The sequence below is a fragment of the Chiloscyllium punctatum genome, chromosome 35 (assembly GCF_047496795.1).
Source record: "Chiloscyllium punctatum isolate Juve2018m chromosome 35, sChiPun1.3, whole genome shotgun sequence".
NCBI classification, from domain to species: Eukaryota; Metazoa; Chordata; class Chondrichthyes; order Orectolobiformes; family Hemiscylliidae; genus Chiloscyllium; species Chiloscyllium punctatum.
Genome location: NC_092773.1, coordinates 23,263,082 through 23,278,904, shown reverse-complemented (window position 1 = coordinate 23,278,904; position 15,823 = coordinate 23,263,082). Strand labels below are relative to the sequence as shown.

Genomic DNA, 15,823 nt, shown 5'->3' with positions numbered 1-15,823 from the left:
GTGTTGAGGGAGTCTCTGGGCCCCGGTGTTGAGGGAGTCTCTGGGCCCCCCGGTGTTGAGGGAGTCTCTGGGCCCCCCGGTGTTGAGGGAGTCTCTGGGCCCCCCGGTGTTGAGGGAGTCTCTGGGCCCCCCGGTGTTGAGGGAGTCTCTGGGCCCCCCCGGTGTTGAGGGAGTCTCTGGGCCCCCCGGTGTTGAGGGAGTCTCTGGGCCCCCCCGGTTTTGAGGGTGTCTCTGGGCCCCCCCGGTGTTGAGGGACTCTCTGGGCCCCGGTGTTGAGGGACTCTCTGGGCACCGGTGTTGAGGGTGTCTCTGGGCCCCGGTGTTGAGGGAGTCTCTCGGCCCCGGTGTTGAGGGAGTCTCTGGGCCCCGGTGTTGAGGGAGTCTCTGGGTCCCCCGGTGTGGAGGGAGTCTCTGGGCCCCGGTGTTGAGGGAGTCTCTGGGCCCCCCGGTGTTGAGGGAGTCTCTGGGCTCCGGTGTTGAGGGAGTCTCTGGGTCCCCCGGTGTTGACCGAGTCACTGGGCCCCAGTGTTGAGGGACTCTCTGGGCCCCCCGGTGTTGAGGGAGTCTCTGGGCCCCGGTGTTGAGGGAGTCTCTGGGCCCCCCAGTGTTGAGGGAGTCTCTGGGCCCCCCGGTGTTGAGGGAGTCTCTGGGCCCCGGTGTTGAGGGACTCTCTGGGCCCCGGTGTTGAGGGAGTCTCTGGGCCCCCCGGTGTTGAGGGAGTCTCTGGGGCCCGGTGTTGAGGGAGTCTCTGGGCTCCGGTGTTGAGGGAGTCTCTGGGCCCAGTGTTGAGGGAGTCTCTGGGTCCCCCGGTGTTGACCGAGTCACTGGGCCCCAGTGTTGAGGGAGTCTCTGGGCCCCCCGGTGTTGAGGGAGTCTCTGGGCCCCGGTGTTGAGGGAGTCTCTGGGCCCCCCGGTGTTGAGGGAGTCTCTGGGCCCCGGTGTTGAGGGAGTCTCTGGGCCCCCCCGGTGTTGAGGGAGTCTCTGGGCCCCCCCGGTGTTGAGGGAGTCTCTGGGCCCCGGTGTTGAGGGAGTCTCTGGGCCCCCCCGGTGTTGAGGGAGTCTCTGGGCCCCCCCGGTGTTGAGGGAGTCTCTGGGCCCCGGTGTTGAGGGAGTCTCTGGGCCCCCCCGGTGTTGAGGGAGTCTCTGGGCCCCGGTGTTGAGGGAGTCTCAGGGCCCCGGTGTTGAGGGAGTCTCTGGGCCCCGGTGTTGAGGGAGTCTCTGGGCCCCCCCGGTGTTGAGGGAGTCTCTGGGCCCCCCCGGTGTTGAGGGAGTCTCTGGGCCCCCCGGTGTTGAGGGAGTCTCTGAGCCCCCCGGTGTTGAGGGAGTCTCTGGGTCCCCCGGTGTTGAGGGAGTCTCTGGGCCCCCCGGTGTTGAGGGAGTCCCTGGGTCCCCCGGTGTTGAGGGAGTCTCTGGGTCCCCCGGTGTTGAGGGAGTCTCTGGGCCCCGGTGTTGAGGGAGTCTCTGGGCCCAGTGTTGAGGGAGTCTCTGGGTCCCCCGGTGTTGAGGGAGTCTCTGGGTCCCCCGGTGTTGAGGGAGTCTCTGGGCCCCGGTGTTGAGGGAGTCTCTGGGCCCCCCCGGTGTTGAGGGAGTCTCTGGGCCCAGTGTTGAGGGAGTCTCTGGGTCCCCCGGTGTTGAGGGAGTCTCTGGGCCCCGGTGTTGAGGGAGTCTCTGGGCCCCGGTGTTGAGGGAGTCTCTGGGCCCCGGTGTTGAGGGAGTCTCTGGGCCCCAGTGTTGAGGGAGTCTCTGGGCCCCCCCCGGTGTTGAGGGAGTCTCTGGGCCCAGTGTTGAGGGAGTCTCTGGGTCCCCCGGTGTTGAGGGAGTCTCTGGGCCCCGGTGTTGAGGGAGTCTCTGGGCCCCGGTGTTGAGGGAGTCTCTGGGCCCCGGTGTTGAGGGAGTCTCTGGGCCCAGTGTTGAGGGAGTCTCTGGGCCCCGGTGTTGAGGGAGTCTCTGGGCCCAGTGTTGAGGGAGTCTCTGGGCCCCCCGGTGTTGAGGGAGTCTCTGGGCCCAGTGTTGAGGGAGTCTCTGGGCCCCCCGGTGTTGAGGGAGTCTCTGGGCTCCGGTGTTGAGGGAGTCTCTGGGTCCCCCGGTGTTCAGGGAGTCTCTGGGCCCCGGTGTTGAGGGAGTCTCTGGGCCCCGGTGTTGAGGGAGTCTCTGGGCCCAGTGTTGAGGGAGTCTCTGGGCCCAGTGTTGAGGGAGTCTCTTGGTCCCCCGGTGTTGAGGGAGTCTCTGGGCTCCGGTGTTGAGGGAGTCTCTGGGCCCAGTGTTGAGGGAGTCTCTGGGTCCCCCGGTGTTGACCGAGTCACTGGGCCCCAGTGTTGAGGGAGTCTCTGGGCCCCCCGGTGTTGAGGGAGTCTCTGGGCCCCGGTGTTGAGGGAGTCTCTGGGCCCCCCGGTGTTGAGGGAGTCTCTGGGCCCCCCGGTGTTGAGGGAGTCTCTGGGCCCCGGTGTTGAGGGACTCTCTGGGCCCCGGTGTTGAGGGAGTCTCTGGTCCCCCCGGTGTTGAGGGAGTCTCTGGGGCCCGGTGTTGAGGGACTCTCTGGGCCCCGGTGTTGAGGGACTCTCTGGGCCCCGGTGTTGAGGGTGTCTCTGGGCCCCGGTGTTGAGGGAGTCTCTCGGCCCCGGTGTTGAGGGAGTCTCTGGGCCCCGGTGTTGAGGGAGTCTCTGGGTCCCCCGGTGTGGAGGGAGTCTCTGGGCCCCGGTGTTGAGGGAGTCTCTGGGCCCCCCGGTGTTGAGGGAGTCTCTGGGCCCATTGTTGAGGGAGTCTCTGGGTCCCCCGGTGTTGACCGAGTCACTGGGCCCCAGTGTTGAGGGACTCTCTGGGCCCCCCGGTGTTGAGGGAGTCTCTGGGCCCCGGTGTTGAGGGAGTCTCTGGGCCCCCCGGTGTTGAGGGAGTCTCTGGGCCCCCCGGTGTTGAGGGAGTCTCTGGGCCCCGGTGTTGAGGGACTCTCTGGGCCCCGGTGTTGAGGGAGTCTCTGGGCCCCCCGGTGTTGAGGGAGTCTCTGGGGCCCGGTGTTGAGGGAGTCTCTGGGCTCCGGTGTTGAGGGAGTCTCTGGGCCCAGTGTTGAGGGAGTCTCTGGGTCCCCCGGTGTTGACCGAGTCACTGGGCCCCAGTGTTGAGGGAGTCTCTGGGCCCCCCGGTGTTGAGGGAGTCTCTGGGCCCCGGTGTTGAGGGAGTCTCTGGGCCCCCCGGTGTTGAGGGAGACTCTGGGCCCCCCGGTTTTGAGGGAGTCTCTGGGCCCCGGTGTTGAGGGACTCTCTGGGCCCCCCCGGTGTTGAGGGAGTCTCTGGGCCCCCCGGTGTTGAGGGAGTCTCTGGGCCCCGGTGTTGAGGGAGTCTCTGGGCCCCGGTGTTGAGGGAGTCTCTGGGCCCCCCGGTGTTGAGGGAGTCTCTGGGCCCCCCGGTGTTGAGGGACTCTCTGGGCCCCGGTGTTGGGGGAGTCTCTGGGCCCCGGTGTTGAGGGAGTCTCTGGGCCCCGGTGTTGAGGGAGTCTCTGGGCCCCCCGGTGTTGAGGGAGTCTCTGGGCCCCGGTGTTGAGGGAGTCTCTGGGCCCCCCGGTGTTGAGGGAGTCTCTGGGCCCCGGTGTTGAGGGAGTCTCTGGGCCCCTCGGTGTTGAGGGAGTCTCTGGGCCCAGTGTTGAGGGAGTCTCTGGGTCCCCCGGTGTTGAGGGAGTCTCTGGGTCCCCCGGTGTTGAGGGAGTCTCTGGGCTCCGGTGTTGAGGGAGTCTCTGGGCCCCGGTGTTGAGGGAGTCTCTGGGCCCCCCCGGTGTTGGGGGAGTCTCTGGGCCCCCCGGTGTTGAGGGAGTCTCTGGGCCCCGGTGTTGAGGGAGTCTCTGGGCCCCCCGGTGTTGAGGGAGTCTCTGGGCCCCGGTGTTGAGGGAGTGTCTGGGCCCCCCGGTGTTGAGGGAGTCTCTGGGCCCCCCCGGTGTTGAGGGAGTCTCTGGGCCCCGGTGTTGAGGGAGTCTCTGGGCCCCCCGGTGTTGAGGGAGTCTCTGGGCCCCGGTGTTGAGGGAGTCTCTGGGCCCCAGTGTTGAGGGAGTCTCTGGGTCCCCTGGTGTTGAGGGAGTCTCTGGGCCCCGGTGTTGAGGGAGTCTCTGGGCCACCCGGTGTTGAGGGAGTCTCTGGGCCCCGGTGTTGAGGGAGTCTCTGGGCCCCCCGGTGTTGAGGGAGTCTCTGGGCCCCCCAGTGTTGAGGGAGTCTCTGGGCCTCCCGGTGTTGAGGGAGTCTCTGGGCCTCCCGGTGTTGGGGGAGTCTCTGGGCCCCGGTGTTGAGGGAGTCTCTGGGCCCCCCGGTGTTGAGGGAGTCTCTGGGCCCCCCGGTGTTGGGGGAGTCTCTGGGCCCCGGTGTTGGGGGAGTCTCTGGGCCCCGGTGTTGGGGGAGTCTCTGGGCCCCCCGGTGTTGAGGGAGTCTCTGGGCCCCCCCGGTGTTGAGGGAGTCTCTGGGCCCCCCCGGTGTTGAGGGACTCTCTGGGCCCAGTGTTGAGGGAGTCTCTGGGCCCCCCGGTGTTGGGGGAGTCTCTGGGCCCCGGTGTTGGGGGAGTCTCTGGGCCCCCGGTGTTGGGGGAGTCTCTGGGCCCCGGTGTTGAGGGAGTCTCTGGGTCCCCCGGTGTTGAGGGAGTCTCTGGGCCCCCCGGTGTTGAGGGAGTCTCTGGGCCCCCCCGGTGTTGAGGGAGTCTCTGGGCCCCCCGGTGTTGAGGGAGTCTCTGGGTCCCCCGGTGTTGAGGGAGTCTCTGGGCCCCGGTGTTGAGGGAGTCTCTGGGCCCCCCCGGTGTTGAGGGAGTCTCTGGGCCCCCCGGTGTTGAGGGAGTCTCTGGGTCCCCCGGTGTTGAGGGAGTCTCTGGGCCCCGGTGTTGAGGGAGTCTCTGGGCCCCCCCGGTGTTGAGGGTGTCTCTGGGCCCCCCGGTGTTGAGGGAGTCTCTGGGCCCCCCGGTGTTGAGGGAGTCTCTGGGTCCCCCGGTGTTGAGGGACTCTCTGGGCCCCCCGGTGTTGAGGGAGTCTCTGGGCCCCCGGTGTTGAGGGAGTCTCTGGGACCCCCGGTGTTGTGGGAGTCTCTGGGTCCCCCGGTGTTGAGGGAGTCTCTGGGTCCCCCGGTGTTGAGGGAGTCTCTGGGCCCCGGTGTTGAGGGAGTCTCTGGGCCCCCCGGTGTTGAGGGAGTCTCTGGGCCCCCTGGTGTTGAGGGTGTCTCTGGGCCCCTATGTTGAGGGAGTCTCTGGGCCCCCCGGTGTTGAGGGAGTCTCTGGGCCCCGGTGTTGAGGGAGTCTCTGGGCCCCGGTGTTGAGGGAGTCTCTGAGCCCCCCGGTGTTGAGGGAGTCTCTGAGCCCCCCGGTGTTGAGGGAGTCTCTGGGCCGCGGTGTTGAGGGAGTCTCTGAGCCCCCCGGTGTTGAGGGAGTCTCTGAGCCCCCCGGTGTTGAGGGAGTCTCTGAGCCCCCCGGTGTTGAGGGAGTCTCTGGGCCCCGGTGTTGAGGGAGTCTCTCTTGGCCCCCAGTGTTGAGGGAGTCTCTGAGCCCCCCGGTGTTGAGGGAGTCTCTGGGCTCCGGTGTTGAGGGAGTCTCTGGGCCCCGGTGTTGAGGGAGTCTCTGGGCCCCGGTGTTGAGGGAGTCTCTGGGCCCCGGTGTTGAGGGAGTCTCTGGGCCCCGGCGTTGAGGGAGTCTCTGGGTCCCCGGTGTTGAGGGAGTCTCTGGGCCCCGGTGTTGAGGGAGTCTCTGGGCCCCGGTGTTGAGGGAGTCTCTGGGTCCCCGGTGTTGAGGGAGTCTCTGGGCCCCCCGGTGTTGAGGGAGTCTCTGGGCCCCGGTGTTGAGGGAGTCTCTGGGCCCCCCCGGTGTTGAGGGAGTCTCTGGGCCCCCCCGGTGTTGAGGGAGTCTCTGGGCCCCCCCGGTGTTGAGGGAGTCTCTGGGCCCCGGTGTTGAGGGAGTCTCTGGGCCCCGGTGTTGAGCGAGTCTCTGGGCCCCCCCGGTTTTGAGGGAGTCTCTGGGCCCCGGTGTTGAGGGAGTCTCTGGGCCCCCGGTGTTGAGGGAGTCTCTGGGCCCCCGGTGTTGAGGGAGTCTCTGGGCCCCGGTGTTGAGGGAGTCTCTTGGCCCCGGTGTTGAGGGAGTCTCTGGGCCCAGTGTTGAGGGAGTCTCTGGGCCCCGGTGTTGAGGGAGTCTCTGGGCCCCGGTGTTGAGGGAGTCTCTGGGCCCAGTGTTGAGGGAGTCTCTGGGCCCAGTGTTGAGGGAGTCTCTTGGTCCCCCGGTGTTGAGGGAGTCTCTGGGCTCCGGTGTTGAGGGAGTCTCTGGGCCCAGTGTTGAGGGAGTCTCTGGGCCCCCGGTGTTGAGGGAGTCTCTGGGCCCCCCCGGTGTTGAGGGAGTCTCTGGGCCCAGTGTTGAGGGAGTCTCTGGGCCCCCGGTGTTGAGGGAGTCTCTGGGCCCCCCGGTGTTGAGGGAGTCTCTGGGCCCCCCCGGTGTTGAGGGAGTCTCTGGGCCCCGGTGTTGAGGGAGTCTCTGGGCCCCGGTGTTGAGGGAGTCTCTGGGCCCCCCGGTGTTGAGGGAGTCTCTGGGCCCCCCCGGTGTTGAGGGAGTCTCTGGGTCCCCCGGTGTTGAGGGAGTCTCTGGGCCCCCCGGTGTTGAGGGAGTCTCTGGGCCCCGGTGTTGAGGGAGTCTCTGGGCCCAGTGTTGAGGGAGTCTCTGGGCCCCCGGTGTTGAGGGAGTCTCTGGGCCCCCCGGTGTTGAGGGAGTCTCTGGGCCCCCCCGGTGTTGAGGGAGTCTCTGGGCCCCGGTGTTGAGGGAGTCTCTGGGCCCCCCGGTGTTGAGGGAGTCTCTGGGCCCCCCGGTGTTGAGGGAGTCTCTGGGCCCCCCCGGTGTTGAGGGAGTCTCTGGGCCCCCCGGTGTTGAGGGACTCTCTGGGCCCCGGTGTTGAGGGAGTCTCTGGGCCCCCCCGGTGTTGAGGGAGTCTCTGGGGCCCGGTGTTGAGGGACTCTCTGGGCCCCCGGTGTTGAGGGACTCTCTGGGCCCCGGTGTTGAGGGTGTCTCTGGGCCCCGGTGTTGAGGGAGTCTCTCGGCCCCGGTGTTGAGGGAGTCTCTGGGCCCCGGTGTTGAGGGAGTCTCTGGGTCCCCCGGTGTGGAGGGAGTCTCTGGGCCCCGGTGTTGAGGGAGTCTCTGGGCCCCCCCGGTGTTGAGGGAGTCTCTGGGCCCAGTGTTGAGGGAGTCTCTGGGCCCCTCGGTGTTGAGGGAGTCTCTGGGTCCCCCGGTGTTGAGGGAGTCTCTGGGTCCCCCGGTGTTGAGGGAGTCTCTGGGCCCCCCGGTGTTGAGGGAGTCTCTGGGCCCCGGTGTTGAGGGAGTCTCTGGGCCCCCGGTGTTGAGGGAGTCTCTGGGCCCCGGTGTTGAGGGAGTCTCTGGGTCCCCCGGTGTTGAGGGAGTCTCTGGGCCCCGGTGTTGAGGGAGTCTCTGGGTCCCCCGGTGTTGAGGGAGTCTCTGGGCCCCCCGGTGTTGAGGGAGTCTCTGGGCCCCCCGGTGTTGAGGGAGTCTCTGGGCCCCCCCGGTGTTGAGGGAGTCTCTGGGCCCAGTGTTGAGGGAGTCTCTGGGTCCCCCGGTGTTGACCGAGTCACTGGGCCCCAGTGTTGAGGGAGTCTCTGGGCCCCCCGGTGTTGAGGGAGTCTCTGGGGCCCGGTGTTGAGGGAGTCTCTGGGCCCCCCGGTGTTGACGGAGTCTCTGGGCCCCGGTGTTGAGGGACTCTCTGGGCCCCCCGGTGTTGAGGGAGTCTCTGGGCCCCCTGGTGTTGAGGGAGTCTCTGGGCCCCTATGTTGAGGGAGTCTCTGGGCCCCCCGGTGTTGAGGGAGTCTCTGGGCCCCGGTGTTGAGGGAGTCTCTGGGCCCCCCCCGGTGTTGAGGGAGTCTCTGGGCCCCGGTGTTGAGGGAGTCTCTGAGCCCCCCGGTGTTGAGGGAGTCTCTGAGCCCCCCGGTGTTGAGGGAGTCTCTGAGCCCCCCGGTGTTGAGGGAGTCTCTGAGCCCCCCGGTGTTGAGGGAGTCTCTGGGCCCCGGTGTTGAGGGAGTCTCTCTTGGCCCCCAGTGTTGAGGGAGTCTCTGAGCCCCCCGGTGTTGAGGGAGTCTCTGGGCTCCGGTGTTGAGGGAGTCTCTGGGCCCCGGTGTTGAGGGAGTCTCTGGGCCCCCCCGGTGTTGAGGGAGTCTCTGGGCCCCGGTGTTGAGGGAGTCTCAGGGCCCCCCGGTGTTGAGGGAGTCTCTGGGTCCCCCCGGTGTTGAGGGAGTCTCTGGGTCCCCCCGGTGTTGAGGGAGTCTCTGGGCCCCGGTGTTGAGGGAGTCTCTGGGCCCTGGTGTTGAGGGAGTCTCTGGGGCCCCGGCGTTGAGGGAGTCTCTGGGTCCCCGGTGTTGAGGGAGTCTCTGGGCCCCGGTGTTGAGGGAGTCTCTGGGCCCCGGTGTTGAGGGAGTCTCTGGGCCCCGGTGTTGAGGGAGTCTCTGGGCCCCCCGGTGTTGAGGGAGTCTCTGGGCCCCCGGTGTTGAGGGAGTCTCTGGGCCCCGGTGTTGAGGGAGTCTCTGGGCCCCCCAGTGTTGAGGGAGTCTCTGGGCCCCCCGGTGTTGAGGGAGTCTCTGGGCCCCCGGTGTTGAGGGAGTCTCTGGGCCCCGGTGTTGAGGGAGTCTCTGGGCCCCGGTGTTGAGGGAGTCTCTGGGCCCCCCCGGTGTTGAGGGAGTCTCTGGGCCCCCCCGGTGTTGAGGGAGTCTCTGGGCCCCCCCGGTGTTGAGGGAGGCTCTGGGCCCCGGTGTTGAGGGAGTCTCTGGGCCCCGGTGTTGAGCGAGTCTCTGGGCCCCCCCGGTTTTGAGGGAGTCTCTGGGCCCCCGGTGTTGAGGGAGTCTCTGGGCCCCGGTGTTGAGGGAGTCTCTTGGCCCCGGTGTTGAGGGAGTCTCTGGCCCAGTGTTGAGGGAGTCTCTGGGCCCCGGTGTTGAGGGAGTCTCTGGGCCCCGGTGTTGAGGGAGTCTCTGGGCCCAGTGTTGAGGGAGTCTCTGGGCCCAGTGTTGAGGGAGTCTCTTGGTCCCCCGGTGTTGAGGGAGTCTCTGGGCTCCGGTGTTGAGGGAGTCTCTGGGCCCAGTGTTGAGGGAGTCTCTGGGCCCCCCGGTGTTGAGGGAGTCTCTGGGCCCCGGTGTTGAGGGAGTCTCTGGGCCCCCCGGTGTTGAGGGAGTCTCTGGGCCCCGGTGTTGAGGGACTCTCTGGGCCCCGGTGTTGAGGGAGTCTCTGGGCCCCCCGGTGTTGAGGGAGTCTCTGGGGCCCGGTGTTGAGGGACTCTCTGGGCCCCGGTGTTGAGGGACTCTCTGGGCCCCGGTGTTGAGGGTGTCTCTGGGCCCCGGTGTTGAGGGAGTCTCTCGGCCCCGGTGTTGAGGGAGTCTCTGGGCCCCGGTGTTGAGGGAGTCTCTGGGTCCCCCGGTGTGGAGGGAGTCTCTGGGCCCCGGTGTTGAGGGAGTCTCTGGGCCCCCCCGGTGTTGAGGGAGTCTCTGGGCCCAGTGTTGAGGGAGTCTCTGGGCCCAGTGTTGAGGGAGTCTCTGGGTCCCCCGGTGTTGAGGGAGTCTCTGGGCCCCGGTGTTGAGGGAGTCTCTGGGTCCCCCGGTGTTGAGGGAGTCTCTGGGCCCCCCGGTGTTGAGGGAGTCTCTGGGCCCCCCCGGTGTTGAGGGAGTCTCTGGGCCCAGTGTTGAGGGAGTCTCTGGGCCCAGTGTTGAGGGAGTCTCTGGGTCCCCCGGTGTTGAGGGAGTCTCTGGGTCCCCCGGTGTTGAGGGAGTCTCTGGGCCCCCCGGTGTTGAGGGAGTCTCTGGGCCCCCCGGTGTTGAGGGAGTCTCTGGGCCCCCCCGGTGTTGAGGGAGTCTCTGGGCCCAGTGTTGAGGGAGTCTCTGGGTCCCCCGGTGTTGAGGGAGTCTCTGGGCCCCGGTGTTGAGGAGTCTCTGGGCCCCGGTGTTGAGGGAGTCTCTGGGCCCCCCCGGTGTTGAGGGAGTCTCTGGGCCCAGTGTTGAGGGAGTCTCTGGGCCCAGTGTTGAGGGAGTCTCTGGGTCCCCCGGTGTTGAGGGAGTCTCTGGGCCCCGGTGTTGAGGGAGTCTCTGGGCCCCGGTGTTGAGGGAGTCTCTGGGCCCCCCCGGTGTTGAGGGAGTCTCTGGGCCCAGTGTTGAGGGAGTCTCTGGGCCCAGTGTTGAGGGAGTCTCTTGGTCCCCCGGTGTTGAGGGAGTCTCTGGGCTCCGGTGTTGAGGGAGTCTCTGGGCCCAGTGTTGAGGGAGTCTCTTGGTCCCCCGGTGTTGAGGGAGTCTCTGGGCTCCGGTGTTGAGGGAGTCTCTGGGTCCCCCGGTGTTGACCGAGTCACTGGGCCCCAGTGTTGAGGGAGTCTCTGGGCCCCCGGTGTTGAGGGAGTCTCTGGGCCCCGGTGTTGAGGGAGTCTCTGGGCCCCCCGGTGTTGAGGGAGTCTCTGGGCCCCCCGGTGTTGAGGGAGTCTCTGGGCCCCGGTGTTGAGGGACTCTCTGGGCCCCGGTGTTGAGGGAGTCTCTGGGCCCCCCGGTGTTGAGGGAGTCTCTGGGGCCCGGTGTTGAGGGAGTCTCTGGGCTCCGGTGTTGAGGGAGTCTCTGGGCCCAGTGTTGAGGGAGTCTCTGGGTCCCCCGGTGTTGACCGAGTCACTGGGCCCAGTGTTGAGGGAGTCTCTGGGCCCCCCGGTGTTGAGGGAGTCTCTGGGCCCCGGTGTTGAGGGAGTCTCTGGGCCCCCCGGTGTTGAGGGAGACTCTGGGCCCCCCGGTGTTGAGGGAGTCTCTGGGCCCCGGTGTTGAGGGACTCTCTGGGCCCCCCCGGTGTTGAGGGAGTCTCTGGGCCTCCCGGTGTTGAGGGAGTCTCTGGGGCCCGGTGTTGAGGGAGTCTCTGGGCCCCGGTGTTGAGGGACTCTCTGGGCCCCGGTGTTGAGGGAGTCTCTGGGCCCCGGTGTTGAGGGAGTCTCTGGGCCCCCCGGTGTTGGGGGAGTCTCTGGGCCCCGGTGTTGAGGGAGTCTCTGGGCCCAGTGTTGAGGGAGTCTCTGGGCCCCGGTGTTGAGGGAGTCTCTGGGCCCCGGTGTTGAGGGACTCTCTGGGCCCCGGTGTTGAGGGAGTCTCTGGGCCCCCCGGTGTTGGGGGAGTCTCTGGGCCCCGGTGTTGGGGGAGTCTCTGGGTCCCCCGGTGTTGAGGGTGTCTCTGGGTCCCCCGGTGTTGAGGGAGTCTCTGGGTCCCCCGGTGTTGAGGGAGTCTCTGGGCCCCGGTGTTGAGGGACTCTCTGGGCCCCCCGGTGTTGAGGGAGTCTCTGGGCCCCCCGGTGTTGAGGGAGTCTCTGGGCCCCTATGTTGAGGGAGTCTCTGGGCCCCCCGGTGTTGAGGGAGTCTCTGGGCCCCGGTGTTGAGGGAGTCTCTGGGCCCCCCCGGTGTTGAGGGAGTCTCTGGGCCCCCCGGTGTTGAGGGAGTCTCTGGGCCCCCCCGGTGTTGAGGGAGTCTCTGGGCCCCCCGGTGTTGAGGGAGTCTCTGGGCCCCGGTGTTGAGGGAGTCTCTGGGCCCCCCGGTGTTGAGGGAGTCTCTGGGCCCCCCGGTGTTGAGGGAGTCTCTGGGCCCCCCGGTGTTGAGGGAGTCTCTGGGCCCCCCGGTGTTGAGGGAGTCTCTGGGCCCCTATGTTGAGGGAGTCTCTGGGGCCCCGGTGTTGAGGGAGTCTCTGAGCCCCCCGGTGTTGAGGGAGTCTCTGAGCCCCCCGGTGTTGAGGGAGTCTCTGGGCCCCGGTGTTGAGGGAGTCTCTGAGCCCCCCGGTGTTGAGGGAGTCTCTGAGCCCCCCGGTGTTGAGGGAGTCTCTGAGCCCCCCGGTGTTGAGGGAGTCTCTGAGCCCCCCGGTGTTGAGGGAGTCTCTGGGCCCCGTTGTTGAGGGAGTCTCTCTTGGCCCCCAGTGTTGAGGGAGTCTCTGAGCCCCCCGGTGTTGAGGGAGTCTCTGGGCTCCGGTGTTGAGGGAGTCTCTGGGCCCCGGTGTTGAGGGAGTCTCTGGGCCCCCCCGGTGTTGAGGGAGTCTCTGGGCCCCGGTGTTGAGGGAGTCTCAGGGCCCCCCCGGTGTTGAGGGAGTCTCTGGGTCCCCCCGGTGTTGAGGGAGTCTCTGGGTCCCCCCGGTGTTGAGGGAGTCTCTGGGCCCCCCCGGTGTTGAGGGAGTCTCTGGGCCCCGGTGTTGAGGGAGTCTCTGGGCCCCGGTGTTGAGGGAGTCTCTGGGCCCCGGCGTTGAGGGAGTCTCTGGGTCCCCGGTGTTGAGGGAGTCTCTGGGCCCCGGTGTTGAGGGAGTCTCTGGGCCCCGGTGTTGAGGGAGTCTCTGGGTCCCCGGTGTTGAGGGAGTCTCTGGGCCCCCCGGTGTTGAGGAGTCTCTGGGCCCCGGTGTTGAGGGAGTCTCTGGGCCCCCCCGGTGTTGAGGGAGTCTCTGGGCCCCCCCGGTGTTGAGGGAGTCTCTGGGCCCCCCCGGTGTTGAGGGAGTCTCTGAGCCCCGGTGTTGAGGGAGTCTCTGGGCCCCGGTGTTGAGCGAGTCTCTGGGCCCCCCCGGTTTTGAGGGAGTCTCTGGGCCCCGGTGTTGAGGGAGTCTCTGGGCCCCCGGTGTTGAGGGAGTCTCTGGGCCCCCGGTGTTGAGGGAGTCTCTTGGCCCCGGTGTTGACCGGTGAGGAGTCTCTGGGCCCCGGTGTTGAGGGAGTCTCTGGGCCCCGGTGTTGAGGGAGTCTCTGGGCCCCGGTGTTGAGGGAGTCTCTGGGCCCCCGGTGTTGAGGGAGTCTCTGGGCCCCCCCGGTGTTGAGGGAGTCTCTGGGCCCCGGTGTTGAGGGAGTCTCTTGGCCCCGGTGTTGAGGGACTCTCTGGGCCCCGGTGTTGAGGGAGTCTCTGGGCCCCGGTGTTGAGGGAGTCTCTGGGCCCAGTGTTGAGGGAGTCTCTGGGCCCCGGTGTTGAGGGAGTCTCTGGGCCCCGGTGTTGAGGGAGTCTCTGGGCCCCGGTGTTGAGGGAGTCTCTGGGCCCAGTGTTGAGGGAGTCTCTGGGCCCCCCCGGTGTTGAGGGAGTCTCTGGGCCCCGGTGTTGAGGGAGTCTCTGGGCCCCGGTGTTGAGGGAGTCTCTGGGCCCAGTGTTGAGGGAGTCTCTGGGCCCAGTGTTGAGGGAGTCTCTTGGTCCCCCGGTGTTGAGGGAGTCTCTGGGCTCCGGTGTTGAGGGAGTCTCTGGCCCAGTGTTGAGGGAGTCTCTGGGCCCCCCGGTGTTGAGGGAGTCTCTGGGCCCCCCGGTGTTGAGGGAGTCTCTGGGCCCCGGTGTTGTGGGAGTCTCTGGGCCCCGGTGTTGAGGGAGTCTCTGGGACCCCCGGTGTTGAGGGAGTCTCTGGGCCCCGGTGTTGTGGGAGTCTCTGGGCCCCGGTGTTGAGGGAGTCTCTGGGCCCCGGTGTTGAGGGAGTCTCTGGGACCCCCGGTGTTGAGGGAGTCTCTCTGGGCCCCCCGGTGTTGAGGGAGTCTCTGGGCCCCCCAGTGTTGAGGGAGTCTCTCTGGTCCCCCGGTGTTGAGGGAGTCTCTGGGTCCCCCAGTGTTGAGGGAGTCTCTGGGCCCCGGTGTTGAGGGTGTCTCTGGGCCCCCCGGTGTTGAGGGAGTCTCTGGGCCCCCCGGTGTTGGGGGAGTCTCTGGGTCCCCCGGTGTTGGGGGAGTCTCTGGGCCCCAGTGTTGAGGGAGTCTCTGGGCCCCGGTGTTGAGGGAGTCTCTCGGCCCCCGGTGTTGTGGGAGTCTCTGGGCCCCGGTGTTGAGGGAGTCTCTGGGCCCCGGTGTTGAGGGAGTCTCTGGGTCCCCCGGTGTTGAGGGACTCTCTGGGCCCCGGTGTTGAGGGAGTCTCTGGGTCCCCGGTGTTGAGGGAGTCTCTGGGCCCCCCGGTGTTGAGGGAGTCTCTGGGCCCCGGTGTTGAGGGAGTCTCTGGGCCCCCCCGGTGTTGAGGGAGTCTCTGGGCCCCCCCGGTGTTGAGGGAGTCTCTGGGCCCCCCGGTGTTGAGGGAGTCTCTGGGCCCCCCGGTGTTGAGGGAGTCTCTGGGCCCCCCCGGTGTTGAGGGAGTCTCTGGGCCCCCCAGTGTTGAGGGAGTCTCTGGGTCCCCCGGTGTTGAGGGAGTCTCTGGGCCCCCCCGGTGTTGAGGGAGTCTCTGGGCCCCTCGGTGTTGAGGGAGTCTCTGGGCCCCCCGGTGTTGAGGGAGTCTCTGGGCCCCGGTGTTGAGGGAGTCTCTGGGCCCCCCCGGTGTTGAGGGAGTCTCTGGGCCCCCCCGGTGTTGAGGGTGTCTCTGGGACCCGGTGTTGTAGGACTCTCTGGGCCCCGGTGTTGAGGGTCTCTCTGGGCCCCGGTGTTGGGGGAGTCTCTGGGCCCCCGGTGTTGAGGGAGTCTCTGGGCCCCGGTGTTGAGGGAGTCTCTGGCCCCCCCAGTGTTGAGGGAGTCTCTGGGCCCAGTGTTGAGGGAGTCTCTGAGCCCCCCGGTGTTGAGGGAGTCTCTGGGCCCCCCGGTGTTGAGGGAGTCTCTGGGCCCCGGTGTTGAGGGAGTCTCTGGGCCCCCCGGTGTTGGGGGAGTCTCTGGGCCCCCCCGGTGTTGAGGGAGTCTCTGGGCCCCCCCGGTGTTGAGGGAGTCTCTGAGCCCCAGTGTTGAGGGAGTCTCTAGGCCCCGGTGTTGAGGGAGTCTCTGGGCCCCGGTGTTGAGGGAGTCTCTGGGCCCCCCGGTGTTGAGGGAGTCTCTGGGCCCCCCGGTGTTGAGGGACTCTCTGGGCCCCGGTGTTGAGGGAGTCTCTGGGCCCCGGTGTTGAGGGAGTCTCTGGGCCCCCCCGGTGTTGAGGGAGTCTCTGGGCCCCCCCGGTGTTGAGGGAGTCTCTGGGCCCCCCGGTGTTGAGGGAGTCTCTGGGCCCCCCGGTGTTGAGGGAGTCTCTGGGCCCCCCCGGTGTTGAGGGAGTCTCTGGGCCCAGTGTTGAGGGAGTCTCTGGGCCCCCCGGTGTTGAGGGAGTCTCTGGGCCCCCCCGGTGTTGAGGGAGTCTCTGGGCCCCTCGGTGTTGAGGGAGTCTCTGGGCCCCGGTGTTGAGGGAGTCTCTGGGCCCCTCGGTGTTGAGGGAGTCTCTGGGCCCCCCGGTGTTGAGGGAGTCTCTGGGCCCCGGTGTTGAGGGAGTCTCTGGGCCCCCCCCGGTGTTGAGGGAGTCTCTGGGCCCCGGTGTTGAGGGACTCTCTGGGCCCCGGTGTTGAGGGAGTCTCTGGGCCCCCCGGTGTTGAGGGACTCTCTGGGCCCCGGAGTTGAGGGAATCTCTGGGCCCCGGTGTTGTAGGACTCTCTGGGCCCACTACTCTGTCTGGGAGACAGCGGGTGAGATGCCGGCCCCCTAACCCCCACTTGCTGAATTCCCGAGTTCGGCTGACTCGGACCCCCCCCTTCTCTGAAACCCCAACCCCAACAGCCAGGTTCACCTCGGGGGGTCCGAGCTGGTGAACTGCAGGAAATCCCCAGGGAGGAACGACCCGTCCCACTGAGAGTCCTTGCAGAAGCAGAGACACTGGCTGAGATGTTCTGTGTGAGTGGCCTGCTGATGGCGGTTGGTTCTGATCATCTGGGTGTGCTGTTGACAGAACCGTCCTCGCTGCTGAACTCTCCTCACCTCCCCTCTCTCTCTCTCTCTCTGTCTCCAGGGTTCTGCACGCACCACCCAGCCCTGACAGCAGCGAGCAGACGAACCGGCGGCGTTGGGTTTGCAAGGGGAAGACAAAAATCGACTTATACCTTAGGCTACACGCATGAGCTCCACCTGAGAGTTACTCACCTCAATTCGCATGATCGACCTGCCAACCGCATGTGTCTCTCGGACCAGCCAAGGGG

The 15,823-nt window shown here is 67.7% G+C and overlaps 1 protein-coding gene across 1 annotated transcript in view; it reads left to right on the top strand.

Annotated features, from left to right (window-relative positions):
• ank1a (ankyrin 1, erythrocytic a) overlaps positions 1–15,817 on the top strand; it is a 42,690-nt gene extending 26,873 nt beyond the window's left edge. The window contains 1 exon segment of the mRNA XM_072554374.1: positions 15,637–15,817. The gene's annotated coding sequence lies outside the window, so the exon portion shown is untranslated.
• The last annotated feature ends 6 nt before the right edge of the window (positions 15,818–15,823 follow it).